The sequence below is a fragment of the Lepidothrix coronata genome, unplaced genomic scaffold (genome assembly GCF_001604755.1).
Source record: "Lepidothrix coronata isolate B3197 unplaced genomic scaffold, Lepidothrix_coronata-1.0 Scaffold2, whole genome shotgun sequence".
In the NCBI taxonomy this organism is placed as follows: Eukaryota; Metazoa; Chordata; class Aves; order Passeriformes; family Pipridae; genus Lepidothrix; species Lepidothrix coronata.
The window spans coordinates 8619651-8639930 of record NW_016690182.1 but is presented as its reverse complement, the minus strand read 5'-3'; the positions used below and the strand labels follow the sequence as shown (position 1 = coordinate 8639930).

General features: G+C 38.0%; 1 long non-coding RNA gene across 1 annotated transcript in view; it reads right to left on the bottom strand.

Annotated features, from left to right (window-relative positions):
- Positions 1-685: 685 nt before the first annotated feature.
- LOC108497216 overlaps positions 686-20280 on the bottom strand; it is a 22575-nt gene continuing 2980 nt past the window's right edge. Inside the window, exons 2-3 of the long non-coding RNA XR_001874714.1 lie at positions 10372-10499; positions 686-951 (exon numbers count right to left, since the gene is read on the bottom strand). This is a non-coding gene — a long non-coding RNA (uncharacterized LOC108497216). The remainder of the gene's footprint in view (positions 952-10371; positions 10500-20280) is intronic.

Here is a 20280-nt window from a genome sequence, read left to right as displayed (position 1 = left end):
CTATGTATCATTTTTTGCAGGCTTGGCAGTTGAATTCTACTTCCAGGCATGTCCTTTTTTTTTATCTTCAGGTCAGTAGTAATGCAATTAGGAAAAAAAATAACAACTACAAATGTTCACCTATCTCAAGACAAACTACATATAAATGTGGAAATTAGGAGTACACAAGTAATGTTTACTTCCAGATAAAGCACTTATGGGTGAGCCCCACATTCTAAAACCTTTTAAGTGAACTTGGTTGAACACCCAGTCAGTCACACGAGCAGTCAATGAACACTTTGCTATTAGGTAAAGATTGATAAATACATTAGGACACACTTGTCGGCTCTACTCTCTCTTTGACATGTTAATTATACAAGATTGCATTGTAATTCTACAAACCACAGAGCAGAAGTGTAGAAGGAATACCCAGTCTGAAAGCAATATCCAAATAACGTTTTAAAAAACATCTCAGAGGTTTTTTGTTGGAATGTGTTAGAATGACAGATCTAGTACAGTGCAGAAATTAGTATATTTTTGTGTTCAGAAATTTTACAGTCTTGTCTCACATCACAGTTTTCCCTGAATCACCAAGAACAAGACATTTTGCATCTGTGGAAATTGCTTTATTACTACTGGTCTATGTTCTTTTATTTACACTAAATCTGCATTAAATAACACAGTTATTGAACTGGCTTACCTTCTGTGCCAGTTCTCTTTTAGTCTACTCTTCTGCACTCTTGGAGCATTTTGTTTGCTTTCGCTTTGTCCTGTAAAGATGTTTTTCTAAGCAATTAAGTCAGTTGCAACTCACAGGCTTGAACAAAGTGAGTATTCTTCAGTTTGCTGGAAGCTGAAGTGATCTAAGCAATAGGAAGCTGCACAAAGGGGCAGCTCACAGTGATGAAGACAAATCCCATCTGACACACCTCCACAACTCCATTAAGTCATCTATTCTCAATGGCATGATTTCTGTACAGAAACGAAGAAAAACTCTTATGACAATATTATCTACAGTTAAAATTACAATTTATTACAATTTAAAATTTAAAATTATTTAAAATTTAAAATTATGTGTGTCATTAATACCACACATTACATAAAGCATGTTTGTATGCTGTACATTTTTAAATATATTGCCATATCATAATGCAGTTATAATCAAAATTCCAACTGTTAAAAATTATTCTTGTCCAAACTATATTCCATTAAAATGAAACTACCCTTTTAATTCTGGGTTATTCTGGGGCCTGTGCACTGTATTTCAGTGAAAGGTATATTGATAACAAAATTTTATGTCTTTGATCACTTAAATTAGACAATGACTTCTTCCACAGGATAATGGATAGTGCCCACAGAAATGACTATACAAATCCAAAATTGTTTATCTGGTGGTAGTGAGAGTAAGAAAGGTGTGGTTCATCAACTGGGCAATGTCCATGACATTCTGATTGCATCTAATTAAAAATTCTACTTACAGTGCTGATCAGCTCCAGCAATTGGGACTTCATACAGTAACATCTTCCTTGGGTAGAGATATACTGACTTCTTGAGGAGCAGCTTCTGGTGTAGCTCCATGATGGTTGGAAAACAATGACACAGTACTTCCTTCAGTTTAAACGGGTTACACAAAATAATTCCATGGTGTATGTTGTGCAACCTTTTTTGATTTAAGGATCCAGTCTTCAAACAAAGAAAACTCAAAGAGAACTGAGTGAGTTTGGATTCAGACAGACATTCTTGCAACAAACCTTCACACTATTGTCCTCAAAGGGTTGTCATAAGCTCTTGCTCTCTGTTCTTTCTTTGAAAACTTCTTGTCTTGCTCTCAGCAACAGTTTGGAGTCTGTTAGCACAGCAGTGTGCTGAGAATGGGATCCTGTCATGTTTCAGTCACTCTCCACCAAAGAGGGGAGAAAAAAAATAAAGCCCCCTCACACTAAATTCTATTGCTAGGAAGTACCAGTCACAGGAACTACACTGGGCTCTACAAAATCACACCAAGGCAGCAATAAGAAAGGTTTCATTGGCTCCTTTATCTTCCCAAACCCATCCATTGGTTAGAGACTCATTAACAGATGACATCTGAGCCAAAATTCTGCCCTCAGCCATTATCTCAAACTAAAACTATGACAAGAAGATTCATCTGGACAGCTTCTCTGCAGGAACACACAGGGCAGGATAAACCATGCCCCCCAGGAGATATCATGCAGACTTCCTACAAGTTTTCAGCAGTGTTTCAGTCTGGATATGGATTTTTTTCCACTGAAGACACCTCCCACCCCCCCGAAGCTACAACTCTGAGAGCCTATAACTACAAGGCTGGGAACATAATGAGCTCCCTGCAGACTTCTTCCCAATGCATGCAAAGAGATGTGCAAAATATAAAGTAATATTGCTAATTAGGCAGGAAAAAAAGGCCTGTAATTCTAGTCCCCCAAGCAACCGGGCTGTTCCCTTCCACGCAGGGCATCAGGATGACCTTGTCCCTGTAACGCTTGGCCCGACTGTGGAAAATCAGCAGTGTACAAACGCTTACACGGCTTCTGAAACCCAACTTTTACTGCTGCTGGGAGATCAATGCCTTTTTCAGGAACATTCTCTACTCTCTATGGATATAAGCCTTCCACCAAGTGGCCAGCTCCTTTATTGACAATTATATTGATGATTTAATAGCAGAACCAGAAAACAAAGATAAACCAGCATTGCATATGCAGCTGTTTCCCATAGCACATCAGTTAGGGAATGGTCAGGTCATCAATGACAGTCAATCCACAAAATAAAGTTAATACTACAATCTCCAATCATCATCTCTTTCCTGAAACTCTTTTCATGTTATAATTTAACATACCTTGTGCTGTCAAGGTTACCTTTAATAAATTTGAACCATCTTAGGTCTCACGTTGAAATACAAATTCGGAAAGCTTTATTAAAACTCAGACCCAGTATCCATAATCGAATAACCCTCAATAATGGGAGACTGGTCAGGAACTAATAAACTATCATAAATACAATTTAATTGTGGTACAATATTGAGAGCTTCCTAGAAGTTTTCAGGGAGAACAGTTTATCTGAAAATATCAGTACAATAAAGCTCAAACTTCACAAAGAAATAAAAATCTCATCAGATGGACTATGCATTAAAATCTTTTCACAATAGCCCAGCTGGATGTTTCTTTTTTGGCATAAAAGAGATCTGACTGGAACTTCCTTTCTTGCCTTTGTGTGGCAACAGACTTGAAATATATTATCCCATACTAAATGGCAGAGTTCCCAACACCCTACCTATTCTGGACCAGGAAGCTGTACATCTGTCCTGGCTCAGTTATCTTTACTCATTAGGATGGATTTGAAGCTGGACATCATTTAAAATCTTGGATTTAGTAAGACTTGGAATAGAACATGTTTTAAATGCCAGCTTCTGCAGGCATTTTTCAAATTATTTTGAAAATCAACTCCAACACGACTGCCATTGCAGTACATTTCTCTAAGTACAAACATTAATAAATTGCTGCCAATAAATACTTAAACAGAAAATGCAACATTTATAACTGAAGAGTATTAAAGTTGCGTAGCTGAATAATAAGATTTAACCTTAAACTTGATCAGAAATTTGAAAGCCTGAAAACACTTATTTCTTTGTGTTTCCTTGAGCAGTACAATCAGCAGCAGACTAACTCAGCAGTAGACTGCAAGAGGCTTATATAAAGGAAGAAATATAGACAGAGCCAAATCTGATTATTAAAAAAGAAAAAAAAAAGAGGGGGAAGAAACTTTAAGAAAGGGGGAGCAGAAATTCCTTCCCAATGCAAATTCTCATATTAAAAGTCAGGCCAAGTTTCACAGCTCCTGAAGCAAAAATAACCAAATGAGAAGCACAAGACAAATAGCCCTGCTTCAGACCCTTCTAAGCCTGAATACATTTCAGAGGTAATTCTCTCTGAGAAATTTCTCTGTATATAACTTCTTCTTTCACACATAATTAAGAGCTGTCATGATTCGGGTAGAGTTGCTGGAAGTAGGATAGTAATTGCAATCTTTCACCAGGGATAGCTGCAATAAATAGTAAAGATCTTTCACAAAACAGTACCTGCCTCAAGAACAGAACCACTGTCCCCGTCCCTTCCCAAAAGTACATGGAAATCTGCTATGGCAATTTAGCTCAGAAACAACTAAAAACTTGGCTGGATAGTGCTTTGCATATAAATGTATATTAGAAAAAAGCCTGGAGACTACAAAAGGGATTCAGACTGGCTGAGCATTTTGTAGGGGCAGGTGAAGATGCTTTTTAAGAGATTGACACCTACCAGCAAAAGTCTTTGTCTCTCATTTGCACCTCATTTTTCACCAACTTTTTAGAGAACTAGAACTTGTGAATTCTTTGTGAATAAGAAAGATTGCAGTTTTTAAAATCAAAAAATCTACATGCAGCATCTTTGTTTACTTCCTTTCTTTTTCCACCTGAAACATCTGTATGTATATGTAATACAGCCTGCATATGACTTAACTCTATAACTCATGTGTCCTCTCCTCCCTTCCTACCTAATAATAACATTCACAGTCCACACGTAACATCACAGAAAGCCTCAGAGGGTAATTTCATTGCTATTCTGAATACATGTATTTGGAGTAATGTGTTTCTCTTCAGAGATCAGTATCTCCAGTGGTATTTCTATAAAATCTGTTTAGCCCTGATGTGAATGCATATGCATTATGTCCTCCTTGATCAGAGTGAACTGCCTCACTGCTTTCTTCTGAGAATTGCTTGAAGCCTCAGACATGGAACTGTGGTACAGAACCTGATAAAGTTTTGAGCTATTAAGATATAATGCTTTGAAAGATGACCCATGAACCAAGACTTCTTCAAACATGATTTTTTTGCCTACTACAGCTAAATGGATGTTTATCAAATGCTGTAGAACAAAAAAAGGAAAATGATAAACACTTCATGCAGAACAATTGCATTTGCTCCTCTCTCTAAGTAACATTCATCATTTTCTTCCTCCTTTGCTACATTCTCCTATTTTCTTCAAGAGATGCTTTGAAGTTGGACATTTTGCTTTTCCATTTTATCTGTCAAACAACTCAAAAGAAATCAATAATCTTACTGGAGTCCACTAATGTTTACATCCATTTTCTTTCTTGTCTTTCCTTTCTTCTACTTTTATCAGCTGTGTTTACTGCAATTTTAGCATCTGCATTCTCTAAGTGATGCATCAACACAATTTAAAATCATTATTGTACATAATCAGTTATGATACCTACCTGACTGAACAAGAAAAATTAAGTAAATGCCTTTCAAGGAGCAATAAAAAAGAATTCTGAGGCAGCAGGAACTGCAATCATTCAACAAATGTGTTTCTTTGTTTTAATTTGTGTAAGTAGATTTTGATGAATGTCCTACAAAAGTCATACCACTGATTTAACCTGTAAACTGGTTTTATTTCACAGCTTTCTGTGTCTTGCACTTGGGCTTAATAAACAACACTCCTGAATTTTGATGTGTAGTATCTTTTTTGCATAACTAATACTCTCTATTTAAGTTTATGAATCAGCTCCCTCCTCTTGGGGGTAGAATGGAAGTGGTGGAAGTGTTTCAAAACAGCGGTAATGTATCAGCTGATACACCAAATACCAAACAGCGCATGAACAAATGCTCTCTGCATTCCAACCCACCTCCATAACCTCCCAATACTTTACTTGTTATCAAGAACCTTTCTTTCTGCCTTTATTTTCTTTGGAACGAAAGTGAAACTTTCTTTCTCTAATTCTGGCAGGTGAACCACTGAACAAAATAGAGTGTATTGGGTAGTACTTCCTATAGTTTGACTCCACTTAGGGTTCTAAATGTCCAATAACTGGATATATAGGAAATTGTAATTAGGACCAGCAAAAAGCTGACTTCACTCCTTGACAAAAATGCAAAGATGTTTAGAATCACTCCAGGAGTTTATTTCTGAACTGACAAACTTGAACAGAGTCCATTCCCAGGTGGCTCAAAGAGCTGACCGATAAATAATTTACCTAGAAGAAGGTCTTTCACCTTACTTAAAAGAAGAGCAATACTAGATTGCAGGGCACCAGAGTTTTTTGTTTCTTTCTTTCTTCAGTGGATTGACACCCTCTAGACTGTGCCTGAATTCAGCTCTGGAAGGAATTTTAAGCAGCAAGACTGGGAAATATCCTTCTCTGCCAGGAGGAGGCAAGAACAGCCTGCAGTCTCATAACAGATTAGTGCAGAGATACCAGTAAGAGTAATCCAGTCAACATCTTAAAAACACAGAAGCAGACACCAGTAACAAACCAATCTCAATATTACACGTATTTCAAATCACCTTGCTAGATTAAGGCAACATTGGCAAAAGGAATTCAGCAAACAACATTCCCTTCAAACATGAACAATTCACAAGACACAAACTTCTTTTCCCTTCCTCTGATATTGATGTTCATTGCTCTCAGTCCACTTTTTGCACCACAGAACCCTTAGGCAAACTGTCCTCTGGATGCTTTTCAATGGCAAAATGTATGAGCTTTGGATAGCCACGAGATAAAGGTTCTTACAGGTCTTATTCTTCAGGGTGAAATTCCCCTGGCTGATATTCTTACAGTGATCTCAGATAGCCTTAAGTTACAGCCACTTGGTTTTGCTGAAAAGTAGAAATTCTGCTGATCTTCCCCAAAAGATCCAATTAATAGTTGCGTAGAACTGCTTTGCATGTACAAGAGATAATGTCAAGAACATCAGTAAAGAGACTAGACTGGAGTTTTGAAACATCATTCAGGTTTTTTTGTTTCCTAAGGAACAAGCCTAAAAAAGCATCACCTTCCAAACTAGCACTAAAGATGCTTCTGTTATAACAATTTTTCATACCACCTCTACACTTCTGAAAGTTTTTTTTTTTGCTGAATAAAAGGGACAGACTTGTTTTGATGAAAGTTATCCAATTTATTGTAGGGCATATACCTCAAATTATCAATAACTGTTAATGTTGACCTCTGAGGATATTTTCAAGCCTTTCAAGACACAGCATATCTCTAAATAGCATTGGGAATATTTTTTGTTTGTTTGTTTCAGGGTTGAGTATTAAAGAAAAAAAAGAAATTGAATTAAAAATTAACTCAGTTAAATTTAGCTTGAAAGCAAGGCCTTTTAGGATCTTTGTAGGGTTTCAATATTTTAATATCTTTGCATATACAGCTTGGTGCACGTATTACAACAGCTCAAGATATTTAGTACTATTTTTGAAGAGTTCAATTCTGTATAAAACACTCTTACCTGTTCTTGTATGTTAGTGTATATTTTTTTCAATTTACTTTAGAAGGTAGCATTCCCTTTTCCCCACTCTACACAGTAAAACTACAGTTTGACCAAAGGTGATTTGAAGTATGAAGAAGTTTCGTTGGAGGAAATAATCTCCAGAGAAAAGCCAGAAAATATAACTGTAAAGAACAGGGAAAGACTTTAATCTTAAACTAAATTTATTGGGAAGGGGGGGAAAGAAGAGAGAGGCCCACAGTGGGGAGCTGTCCAGTGACTTCCAGGCTGCTTCCATCATTAACAGGTTTTGGGTTCTTATTAAAAGGTCTGGGAGATGTCTTTAGTTTATATCTGCAACCCATAGAGATTATATTCACTACTGCCTGCCAAAAAATCTTGTGTAGCAGAAGCCACTATTTATTAACAAACATAAAGGAAAGCAGTGATGTGCAGAGCAGTTCTGCCACAGAAAACACTGGTTAAATGATGCAGGAAATTAAAGGAGGAAGGTAAGGAATAGATCCTGCAATGAATCCTGACAGATCTCTTTGGGGAGAAGTCAGTGTGCTTCCCATCTCGCTGATGTTTCAAGTGCTGCAGTGACTCTCTTGGTATCTATCCCACTGTCCTGTCAGAGCTAGGATGTGTCCTCACAGTCTGGTCAGCAAGTGGTGGACAACCAAAACAATCCCTGAGCAAATGTCTAGGCCAAAAACAAATCCTATAGTGCTACCACTACTTACTTTCAATACAGAATCATAAAGAAGTAGATGTCTGCTTTTCCTTTTCTGGTATTGAAACACTTCTTGGAGAAAGCTGCAGCTGTGCACTTCAGGTTATGAGTGAAAGGTAACTTGTATAGATTTTTCTCCTACAAATCTTAATAGGTTTATGCATTTTTTGAAAGGGGTGTTGACAGAATCCTCAAATGGATTACAATGCCAGAGACCAAAAAGGGAACTGTGATCTTCTATAGAAGAACTGAAAGCCTAAATTCAAAGACGCTTCCAGCCTTAATGCACGAGATGTAATTTTCACTTGTCAAGGTGTATTTCCTTTTTTGAAGCCCTGTTTAGTTTATTTTGGTTGACTGCAGAGCAGAATACAGAGGTTGATGTTCCAATACATTCCAATGAACCAAATAATTTGCTAGATCTAGTCAATAAATATCTTTCTGAAGTGTTTGAAATCCTGCCCCATAATTAGCTCTTTTATGATCAAATAGCTGGCTTGTCCAACTCCATATGCAAGACAGAACACTTCTGGAAGACAGCTGTTAAAATCAAATGTTCTTTAAAGGAACTGAGAGAAATTCATACTTTTAGAATGAAGTCCCAGTCTCAGCAACATCAACAATCTTCAAGGGCCTTCCTAAACAACGGCTACCACATTATATTTGCAATACATTTATCAGATATGTGCAGTAAAACAAAAACACCTCCAAGTCACCTCCCAAAAAAAGAAAAAAAACCACTAAAAAACTGGACTCCTGTAACAGCCTTTAAGGAAACACTTTATGAAGTACATGTGTATAGATCGTGTATATAGAGCTCTGGATTAAGGTTAAAAATTGAGACAACTTGTTCCTAATGGAGCAATGTCAAGGCTATAGCTTTCATTACTTTTTTTAAATAAGAAACTAGACAAATAAGAAGAAATCAAATATTTGAAGAGAGACCAGGACTGTATAGAGGGGAAAAAAAGTGAAATATTACCACATTTGGAGAGACATCTGTACTTTCCTTCCAGAACTCCTGAGGATTCTTAATTGATAAATCTCCATACCACAGTTCAAAGCTCAGATGCTAAATCAACAGTTACAGACTTTAGGACTAAAAGTCATAAATGCTGGCTTAGACATATGTCTCTTTGAGTTATCTTCTCTGAGATTTTGATATTCAGATTTGAATGTTACCACCACCATCCTCAATGCCTCTGATCAGCATAGAGCTAATTATATGCTGCTATTAAAGGAGATTATATTAGACACTGACAGTTGGAAAGGCCTAATGACCAGATGGATACAAAAATAAGAAATCAAGTCATGTTGTTTTGTAATAAATTTGCCAGAATTTTTATAGGCACATTTTATCATCAGCTTCATTATTTTATTCTACCATCAAAAAACCCCACAAACCAACCAACAAACAAAAAAATCCGAAAGTCCAAACCCCCAAAACAACACAACTGGAAAGGAGTCAAGATTGAGGATGCAACTAAATTTATACTGTCAGCATAATCCATCATTAATCGTGCAGGTCAGTACTGTTCATAAGTTGAAAATTCTTCTGAAGATCCAGCATGAGTCTGTAAACCACATATTCAGTGTTACCTTACAAGAATGGAACCAAACAAACATGCATTTTTGTAAGAATAAAATAAATTATTAGTGCAAAGAACATATCAGACAACGGCATGTTTCCAAAAGATAACTGGTCAGCTTTTTTCTATCCAAGAGCTTCCTGATTTCTTAGTCCTCATATTTCACATTCTTTCTCTGTCCAGTTAGTGGCCCTTCCTGTGTTTGCATATCAGAGATGAAAATCACCACAAATTGTGTAAACTCAACTTTTAGACCCTGTTTTAGAACTCTGCAACTTGACACTGCAGTCAAGCCACTTATATATGTAGGAACAGAAAGTCTGTCCAAAGAAACCCTCCACCTCACTTCAGCTCAACTTTTTTCACATGAAGAAAAAAAAGACACCCCCTCCCTCGTCCTATTATCACCATCCACTATCCATAATCTCTAGTACTTTGTATTATACTCACAATAAGCTGTTTTACAGATTGATTAATAATCGAAACAGAGCTGAGGCATTTAATCAATCTGAACAACAGATTATTGCTTCATGTACCACAAAGAAAGACAGATTATCCTTTTATTATTGATTAGACTTGCTACACTCCTGTCAGTTCTATTGCCTTTTTTTCTAAATATTTTTGCTCAGCAAGTTTTCAACTTGCACCAATCTTAAAGACAAAAAACATTTCTTGGAGCTTTATACATATTGATCATCTTTCTACTGTAATCCCCCCCACACTTTTCTTGGATGATATAGTAGCTGTACCATCCATTAGCCTATTTACAGTGTCTTCTTCCCTCACAGCAAATACACTGAGAATACTTGTACCTTTCACAGCCTCTTTCATCTTCCCTTTGTTCAGCTACAATCGACTCGGTCTTCACTCAATATCTCCAGAGAACTGGTTGCAAGCACCCAAATTGCATCATTTTCCAAGAAGGTGCCTTGGCACTGGCCTGCACAGATGGGAGAAGAAGGAGTAGACTGTACTTCAAAAACTGGATAGAGTAGGGCAGTAAGAATAATCGAAATGAGAACTAGCTCGAGCTGAACAGATACAGATGCACAAAATCACCAACACAAACCAGTCAAAGCGTACAAACATTGGCAGATATAAACTGGAATGTCACATGAAAAAGGCAAGGCAATCTGTTCACCCACCTTCCCCAGTAATGTCACTGTCTGCCTATGTGTAAGATCACAGAAACATTAAATTGTTTTATTGGGAAGGACCTTGAAGCTCATCTCAGTCCAACCTCCTGCCATGGGCAAGGACACCTTCCACCAGACCACGGTGCTCAGTCCATCCAACTTGCCCTTGAACACTTCCAGGGATAGGGTTTCCACAACTTCTCTGGGCAACTTGTGCCAGTGTCTCACCACCCTCACAGGGAAGAATGTCTTCCAGACACGTATTCTAAACCTGCTCTCCCTTCACTTTAAGGCCATTCCCCCTCGTCCTATCACACCATGCCCTTCTGAAAAGACCCTCTCCAGCCTTCTTGCAAACGCCCTTTAGGTACTGGAAGGCTGCTATAATGTTGTCACAAGTACAGCAACAAAATTAAGAGAAAATACGTTCTCGGGGGCAGGGGGGAATTTACAGTCTTTAGATTGAAAATACATGTTAAAAAACTTCAAAATGTAAGAAAATCTCCCAGAAAAGTAAAAGGAGAACGAAGAGAACATCACTTCCATATCCATAGAATATCAATGCAGAATTGGTGACTTTTCAGTGCTGCCAGGGAAATGAATCAGCAGTAGGCAACTCTTCACTGCAAGTCAGTGAAGAACTGCATCACGCCACTTAATGCAATTCTGGAAACTCTTTCACTAGAGATTTTTAAGCAGAGATAAAGATTTAAGAGAGAGTTCAATAGATTAGATAACCTCTTCCTTCAGCCCTGTTTTTTCTATAATGAAAATGCTTTCATACAAAATATTTAAAGGCATTGCTAGTACCAGAATTTGCTTATTCTCCAATTTATCAGAATTAAATCCTTGCGTTAAGAATTTGCTCTTAAACCTTTACTTGGAGTACAGAAGCAGAAAACTGTTATTCTCCACTCAAAATATCTGAGTGCTCTGCCAAGATACTGATACAAAGTTGAGACAACAGTGCAAGTGCAATTTTTCATTGTTGTTACTTGAGACCTTTTGCTGTGTTAACATCAGCACGCAGACATTGTAGTCTCTAAAACTGGAACATCTAGTTTCCTGAGTTCCCACTTGTCACTATAAAAACATCATTCATAATCCTTTGGAGAGTTTAAGATATATACTGGTTTTAATCTTATTTCCCTTGTGTCCATTTGCTTTCAGAGACCTTTGTTCTCTGTGAGTGATCTCTGGATCCAACCCTCCTGAGATGCAGCTTAAGCCCAAGCAACACCCAGTTCTATTTATGTGTCCGACTCCACCTTATTAATTGCAGGCCAAATATGTATCTAATTTAAGAGACCACAATATTTATTAAGGAACCCACTATTAAAAAAACTAATATATCTATTAAATAATAAGGGAGCTAATAAATACAGCTTGTATTAATGTAGACTTCTGTCATTTTGTACCCTATTGCACACAAATATAAAGCCATTATGTATCACTCATACGCTACAAATCACAGAATAAACAAGGTTGGAAGAGACCTCCAAGATTATCCAGTCCAACCATCCACCAGCATCACCATAATCACCCCTAAACTATAACCCCAAGTGCCACATCCAGACACATCTTGAATCCCTCCAGAGACAGGGACTCCACCACCTCCCCAACTTATTCCAGTGCCTGTCCACTCTTTCAGTGGCGACAGCCACCTCGATATAACCTCTTTCAGGGAGATGGAGAGACACACAACTACTATGGAATTAAATCCTATCACTCCTTAGGTGGTGTTCACGGCTGGGAATCCTTGAGCATGTTTCCCTCGAGTCTTTGCAACAGAGAACTGAGAAGTGTTGGTGATAAAACAGCAAACCAGAATAAAGTATCCATTTAAGTTCCTTAAACTTGAGACTCAGGCCAAGTCTCAGTCCTTCCCTAGACTGAAATGAAGCCTCTGCATTCTCTCCATTAAACCCTGGTGAGAGCAGTGCTGTTCAACACCTTAGAGCACAGCCTGCTGCTGTGCAGCAAAAGAGCAAAGGGCTCCTTTTCCAGACAGGAACATTGAGGTGTCAGGCAGTGCTGCTGCTCACAGGGAAGGCTCAGGGTGCTGCAAGGGCAGCCACTGCTGCTGGAATAAAAGGAGTCTTCTGGAAGCAGGAGCCAGGACTCAGTCTGTGCAGAGCAGTAACATGGAAATTTCACTCTCAGCAACTTTTTCTTCTTCCCTTGTAGTTCTCTACCCTCCTTTGCCACTTCTAACCCTTTTCACTTTCACAGCAGGGTTTTGGGCACCTCCTGCAACAACCAAACTCTGCCTGTACTACTGAAGAGCCTTGCAGCTAATGTCACACCAAACTAAAATAAACCAGTTTTGAGAGGAATAGCATCTTCTAACAAGACAGAAGCTGAAGAATGTTCTTTGCCAAGAACATTATAGTTAGAGGATTATGTATTAAATTGGCCAAAAATCCTAAAATTGCTTCAAACCATTCAACCAGAGAAAAATATTCCCACCCAGCACATTTTTTTATTTATTTCATAATTCTGCCAAAGCACACCCTGAGGAATTTTTCTCTTCTCTGCATTCTGGTTCAAACCTATCATGCAGTGAGGCCAGGCTCTCCCTGTAGACAGTCTTTTCTCTTAGAAGAGAAAATGATTCATCTTATTTTGCTGTTTGTTCAATGTCTAGTTAGTTTCAATTTTTTTTTTAATTTAAAATGCATCTCCAATATCTGACCACTGTCATTCATTAGATATCAATCTGTCCACTGTTTATTTTTTGATCAGCAGGTGGATTAATGGTAAAATGGACTAAACCAGACCATTTTGTTCTCAGTGCCTGTGTTACATTCCAAGAAAAGAAGGACATAGGGGTAGGCCTCTGGTGTTATAGTTGTTCCAGGAAAACCACTGGATAATAAGATGCCAGAAACTATGGGGTTTCTGCTTTCTTCTACTGGGGAAGAAAATCAGAAAATGTTGCTGAGAACCTGTGGTTTGAAAAGGGATCATACCTTCCCCTTTCTGAGAAAGCAGGGACAGGGAAAAACTTCCCCATGACTACACCAGGCTATGTGGAGTTCAACAGTATTCCTAAAACAAACACATTGATTGAAACCAGTCCTGGAGCAAGGACCTGTCCTGAAAGGATGTAGAAGAAGTAGGAGAAAACAAAAGAGGGAGATTTGTTGTGCTATATCTCACCTCTATATGCTATTTAAAGAGTTCAAGAATTCAAATTTTACTCTAATAAATCTGAATTTTTCATTTTAAAAATCTTTCGAAAAACTTCCTGTACAGAAAGAGCAGAACAGACTAATCTCAAAGTTCTGGCCACATCAGATTCTGACTATGGGGGCATTAGAAGGATTAAATGGTGACAACAGCACTATCTTTATGCTCCTAATCTCAAGTTAAAAATATAGATTGGGTTTATTTCTATCTTTCTATCTAACTATGGAGAAATTGATAAAGTGTTCACAGTAAAGGATGGTATTTTGAATACAGGCCCTCTAGATTCATTGCAATGACTCCTACTCAGCTGTCATTTGTCACTAACCCAATTGAACAGTCCAATTTATCAATGACTTCTGTTATATCTATTTGGTCTCTGTCCTCCAAGGCAGAAAGGTTTGACTTGCACATTTTTCTCCCCTTCCCTCTAAATATTGTAACAAATGCAGTTTTAATAATACTTACACTTAATTCACTGGACTAAGCTATGCAAAATACCAGTTTACTCATGGTGCTCATAGCAATTAAAGCAGTGAAATGGAATTTTTTTATATGTATATTAAGAAACAAGGCCGTAAGAGACATTTTCTACATGTACTTTTTCTACACAATAAATAACCCTTTTCCAGCCAGATCTTTACACCAATAATGCTGTTAGTTCTGGATGTTTTCTGAAATATTAGGGTGAATCTAAGGGTCAGAAGTAGTTCATATTTTCTAGTAATGACATACACTTTAAAGTTCCTATCCAATTCACTATTAACTTCTGGATGGGGTCAGGGAGGGAGGGAGGCATTCCCGTTTATTACATTAATATTTCTCTTAAATGATGGAACTAGTAAAAGGTTACAGAGGTGGCATCACCCAAATAAACACCACAGATCCCTGCTCCAAAAAGATTTATTTATGACCTCGTTTTGGGTACAGTAAATTTTAATTCTATTAACATGGTAAACTGAAGCACACAGGGCTATTTTTGGGGTCTCTGCTTCGAGATGATGATAGTATTGAAGTACTGCTTATAACATTGTAATAAGATTTATTTCATAATTAACGCCTGAAAATAGTTTTCAGCCTTGTATAAGACCTAGAATGCTCTACATACACTAACTTGAATAGCAAATCAATCTTATAAACAATGGACTGTTCTGCTTTCAGAACTTTCATGAGACAAGACCTCTTGCTAAGCAAGTGTAAAACCACTCCTTTTGGAAAGTGGACTTGGTTATCTTTTCACAGTGTTGGTCTAATTATGATTTTAATCTCTTTTAGGGTTTTTTTTATCTTTTCTCTAAGGCTCTAGCCTCTAACAATTACCTTTTCACCCACTGTTTTCATTCAGCAGTCACACTTCTCAGCTGTAGTTCTGTTTATTGGCAGGTTTAGGAATATGTTTGGAAAGCATTTTGCAGACAAAAGCAGTCATCACTCCAAATCAACTGGAAGCTGCATGGATTAAGTTAGCACAATAGAGAAATCAAGTCAATAAACCCACAGAAAGGCATGCTAACGTTAAATCAAATTCTGTTTCATATTGCCCATATTGCCACAGCTTCTGGCTGGCTCAGTGCTGGCCTGGCAGGCATTCCTGTCTGCCTGAAAAATTCAGGAGAACAGATTCATCTGCTGTTCAGTATCTGTAATCATCTCCAGAAGCTACTGGTAACAGACTTCTAAGACCAAAAATTTAAAGACAGACAAAAAAAATATTCTTAAAACAGTTACTTGAAATACACATTCTTCATATCAAGGGTATGTTCACATTACCATTTTCATTTGTATAAGGAGAACACTTTGGAAGCAAATCTCCCAATCAGACTAGAGCTGGTTGGCAACACATAGTCCTCAGCATCATGTTCCAGTCTACATATTTACTCTTACTGCTTGCTAATCGAGACAGGCATTTGTTCTCAGGAGGCTGAACACTCATCCCTGGTAGAGTCCCCTGGAAAAGAAATCTGGTTAATTCTGTGTTCCATGCTCTGGCAACTTGCTGCCATTATATACTTGGACAAGGACCTTTGAGCGGCAATATTTGAGAACATTGGAGAGGAAAAAATATTGTTAAAATTAAAAAAAAAAAAAGGTGACATTTCCAGTTGCACATAACCATTTCAAATTCCTGAGTAGTTTTTGTTCTGTCCCAGCAAATATTATTTTGACAAGCTTAACTGGAGAGCTTGAGAGAAAGGGGAACATGAACTGGCAGTGGTAAAAAACACCCACATCTCACCTTAGATTCAAGTCCTTGACCTCTAAGGCGAATTTCCAGTTTACCACAAAACACTAAAAGTGCCCCATTTCCCTACATTCTACCAGGGAAATCGGCTCCCAATTTAAGCTCTCTGATCTGCTTAATAAATTAATCACCACTATAAAGCAGTGAAAGCCTGAAAATATCTATTAAACCATTAGGTACAAAAACCATACTCTGAGTCTTTATTAGATCACTATGTAGGGAAATTGGTAAAGAAATGTTATTGCAGGCAAGAACATATGTTTATTTACCTGGAAGCTTTTTGGTGTTATCTTGAACCCTTTTCCCTCTCCAAATAAAACCAAGATTCAGAAGAGTCTCTTGAACGAGCTACTGAAGAAAAATCATTCTTTATGTGGTCAATAAAGTCACTGCAGAGAGCAGACACACAAATGGAAGTGGAATTCCTACAGAATGTCCCTTTCAACTGAAAGCAAGCTCAGAAAAATAACACTCTGTGGGCAGGAAAATTGACTTTTTCAAGTCTTTACTGAAGGGGAAGCATACAAGAAATAATTTTGATGCCAGTAATGTTTTTTCTGTGAACATTTTCAACATTTCTCATGTGGCTCCAAGGGACAATATTCTTGGGACTTTCACAACAGGGATAGTGGTAGAAAGAACAGCACAATACAGAAAACTGCTCTAAAGCTGAAGACCAGACTTTTGGACAGTAACACCTGCAGGTACATCATCAAAAAATGGTGCCCAGATTTCAGCCCAAATGATCCGTGTGTGTTTTATTTGAGGTCCCTTTCCATCTCTAACCCTTCTACTATGCAGTCAAGATTAGTTACAGTCATGTGGAGACACTGAAATGGATTTCCCTAGTTACTAAGCACAAATATAGATTTGTTTCATCACCCATCAAACCATTTCTAAATCAGCTGGCTACAGAAAATCCTGAGGAAAGATAAAATACAGCATGTAGGGTGATGGTGGTGGGAAGGTCTTTCACAGCACATGTTTTCCTCCTCAACAAAATTCAGTGCCTGCCTATCATAACACCAGCATAAAAATGAAAAGAACAAACCTTTAGCACAAGGTTTTGGACTATCTTTCACTTAGACACCTCAAACACTTCCACATCTCACAGTTTCAAAAAGTTGAGTGCTGTGGGATGCGCAGGTTACAGTTCCACTGAAACTGCCAGTACTGGAAAGGAATTTAAAAGCTCTGGGCAAATAGATCCAACCCAGCAAGACAGAACTGGCAGCACTGTACAAACTGTTAGTGTGCCAAAAGGACAACGTCAGTCAGTGAGTCACTGTACGCCTCTGTGCTCCCTGGCACACAGAAAAACAACCATTATCCGTGCAGTACATGGGGACCAATAACAGTGTTACTGATCCCGCCTCTCTGCACAGTCACAGCAGAGGCACATGAAGCCTCACATCACCTTCCCTGTGTTTTCCTACTTCCCCCACTGCTGCGTAAGGCAGAGACAAAAAGTTGCACCACATATTATGTATTCATCACAGCCAGCACAGCCCAATACAATAGAGTCAGTGCCACGGTGTCACTTGTCACTTTGAGAGCATGAGATGAAATTATGCCATCTGTGAGAGAAAATAAAATGGGGAAGTGAGTCATTGCATCCCCTGACAAAATGGCACAGCCACTGGAGCTGGAGGGAAAACAGTGGAGGAAGGGCAATCAGAAAGTCACAGTAGCAGTGATTACCTCCTAACTCATCTTAAGACAGAGTCTGTTGCAGTCCATGGAAGCCTCACTTTATAAACCTGCTATGCACACCTGCACTTTTATCGTAGTTTTATTATATCTGCTAAACACACCTGCATGGTTATGACTGTGTTTGCCTGAAGGCCCTGCAGTAGCAGGGCAAAGGATATATTTGAGCAATTAAAATATCATGAAATGAATTCAAATTCATGTGAATAATACTAATTAGAATTGAATTGATTCCCAAATATACTATTAATAGTTGATAAAAAACATCAAGTATTTGGAGCAGGCAAGCTTTCAGCATCTGAATTTTCTTTCAGGAGTTATTGTGTCCAAAGTGGGAAGTCCAGCACAATGTCCATATGCATAGGTGTTCAATTTTAAAAAAAGGGGGGGAAATAAGTTTTTGAATTCTGTTTATCAGTCTGGTTTTTTTAAATGTTTCTATTTTATATAATTTACAGTGATTCTATACATATTAGGAGCAATAGAAACTGTAGAATTCAGGTAACACCAGCATTTAGAAGTGTAAAAGTAGTACATTTTTCCATTAAGATAATATTTTTATTTATATAAACAAGCGTTTCATGATATCCAACAACATCTGGTATAAAATATGCTTCATTATAATGGAGGAAAAAGCATGTGTTTTTGCAATTAACCCACCTAAAATCATGTTACCAAGTAGGCTTCAGCTTGACTACAGATGCTGACCAGCAAGGTGCTAATCCCATCTTTGTTTATAACCAACAGAAAGGAGCAACTCTGATCTCCAACTCCCAGGTGCTGCAGATCTCTGAAGTGAATTTCTCACTGCTTTTCACTGCTGTGCACATCACTCTAAAAATGCCTGATCCATATACTCCCAATAGAAAACAAACCACAGCTTTTTAAGGATACTACAGGTGTAGTAAGTAACACAAAGTTCTTCAGTTCCCTCTTTGTCAGAAGCAACAGCAATTTGAATCACACTGCCTTAAGCTGCTAAAGGAGACATCAGTGATCTATTTTATAACAGATGGTGGCTTCTAAAGGTGAGGGTTTAAATTCCTACATCATTCATCACCAACAAACTGTAAAAAAAAAAAAAAAAATCGTGAACCAGAGCATGTTTTAGCAAAATCTTCCCAGCAATTCAATAGACAAAAGTTTGCATGAGCTACTCAGTGATATTACACACACATATTCACGTCAGGTGGTCAGAGACTGGAAAATCAATTACTGCTTGTTGCACACATATTTGATGAGTTGCTCAATACCCTGAACGTGGATCAGATTACTAAACCTCTGCTTGATGTTGTAAAGATATTTCTTCTTTCCTTTATGTCATGTGGCATTATTGATTCAGTTTACTAGTTTCTTACAGAAGCACTGAAGAAGTGTTTCCATCCACCTGCACCAAACTGAGCTCCAGTTCTGCAGTTATTGATCTCTTAAAGATACAAATCAATGTTTCTGTCATGACAATGAACAGATGACTGAAAACCAGATAACCTGTTTTTTGCTTTAACAGGATTTAATGGCTTACACTTAACTTTTATGTCTCATTATAAAGAGCTTAACAGAATAACTTTTTTCTTTTTTCGTTCTTATATCTAATAGTTTTCAGTAATGAAACTATAGATTCTACACAACTGAATAAAACCATTAGAGTGACCTAATGGTTGGTCACCTGTGGTAAAATCACCAGAGTTAAAAGAGTTGCTGGTCCTCTGCTTCACCTTAAACCAGTGCCAGGCATGTTCCACGTGCAAAATGGAAAGCACTGGCTGCAGTCACCCTGCAGGGGCACAGGTAATCTCAGCTGGTGAGCAGCAGTTTGTGAACCTACAGATCAGGTCCCTTTGGGCTGATGTCACATCATTTTACACTCCCACGAAAGCCAAACACCAATAACTCTATCTAGTAATAGTCAGCTTCACTAAGTTTGGTCTTGGAATTTGCCCAAACCTACAAGCTCAACCCAGTAAACTCATTAAAAATCTTCCAAGCTGTGCTGGAGAGGCCCTTACTGAACAACACACTCTTCCAGACACCAAAACCCTGATGTGATTCAGGCTCTCACATTTCACTGGAGTTTGTTGCATGGTAGTATCTCAGGGAAATGTCACTTTTCTATGTCTACAAAGAAGGTGGCTGTCCAGCAGCACAGACCACACCCAGAGAATCAGGAACACCATGCCTGCTATCCCTCCACAGGACAATCCCATCTCCCAGTCACTGCCCCCGCCTTCCTCCACCCAAGTCTGAGTTAATGATTTCCCAAGCAGATGGCTGCTGCTGGTAAGTAGATAAATTATAGCCAGCAGAAAGCAGGAAGTTTAGGATCACTGCCATGGTGAAAAACTGGATCCTCAGGAAACAACATTATATATAACTTAACAACACTACATCTAAAAAAAACCCCAAAAACCAAAAAAAAAAAAAAAAAAAAAAAAAAACCAAACCAA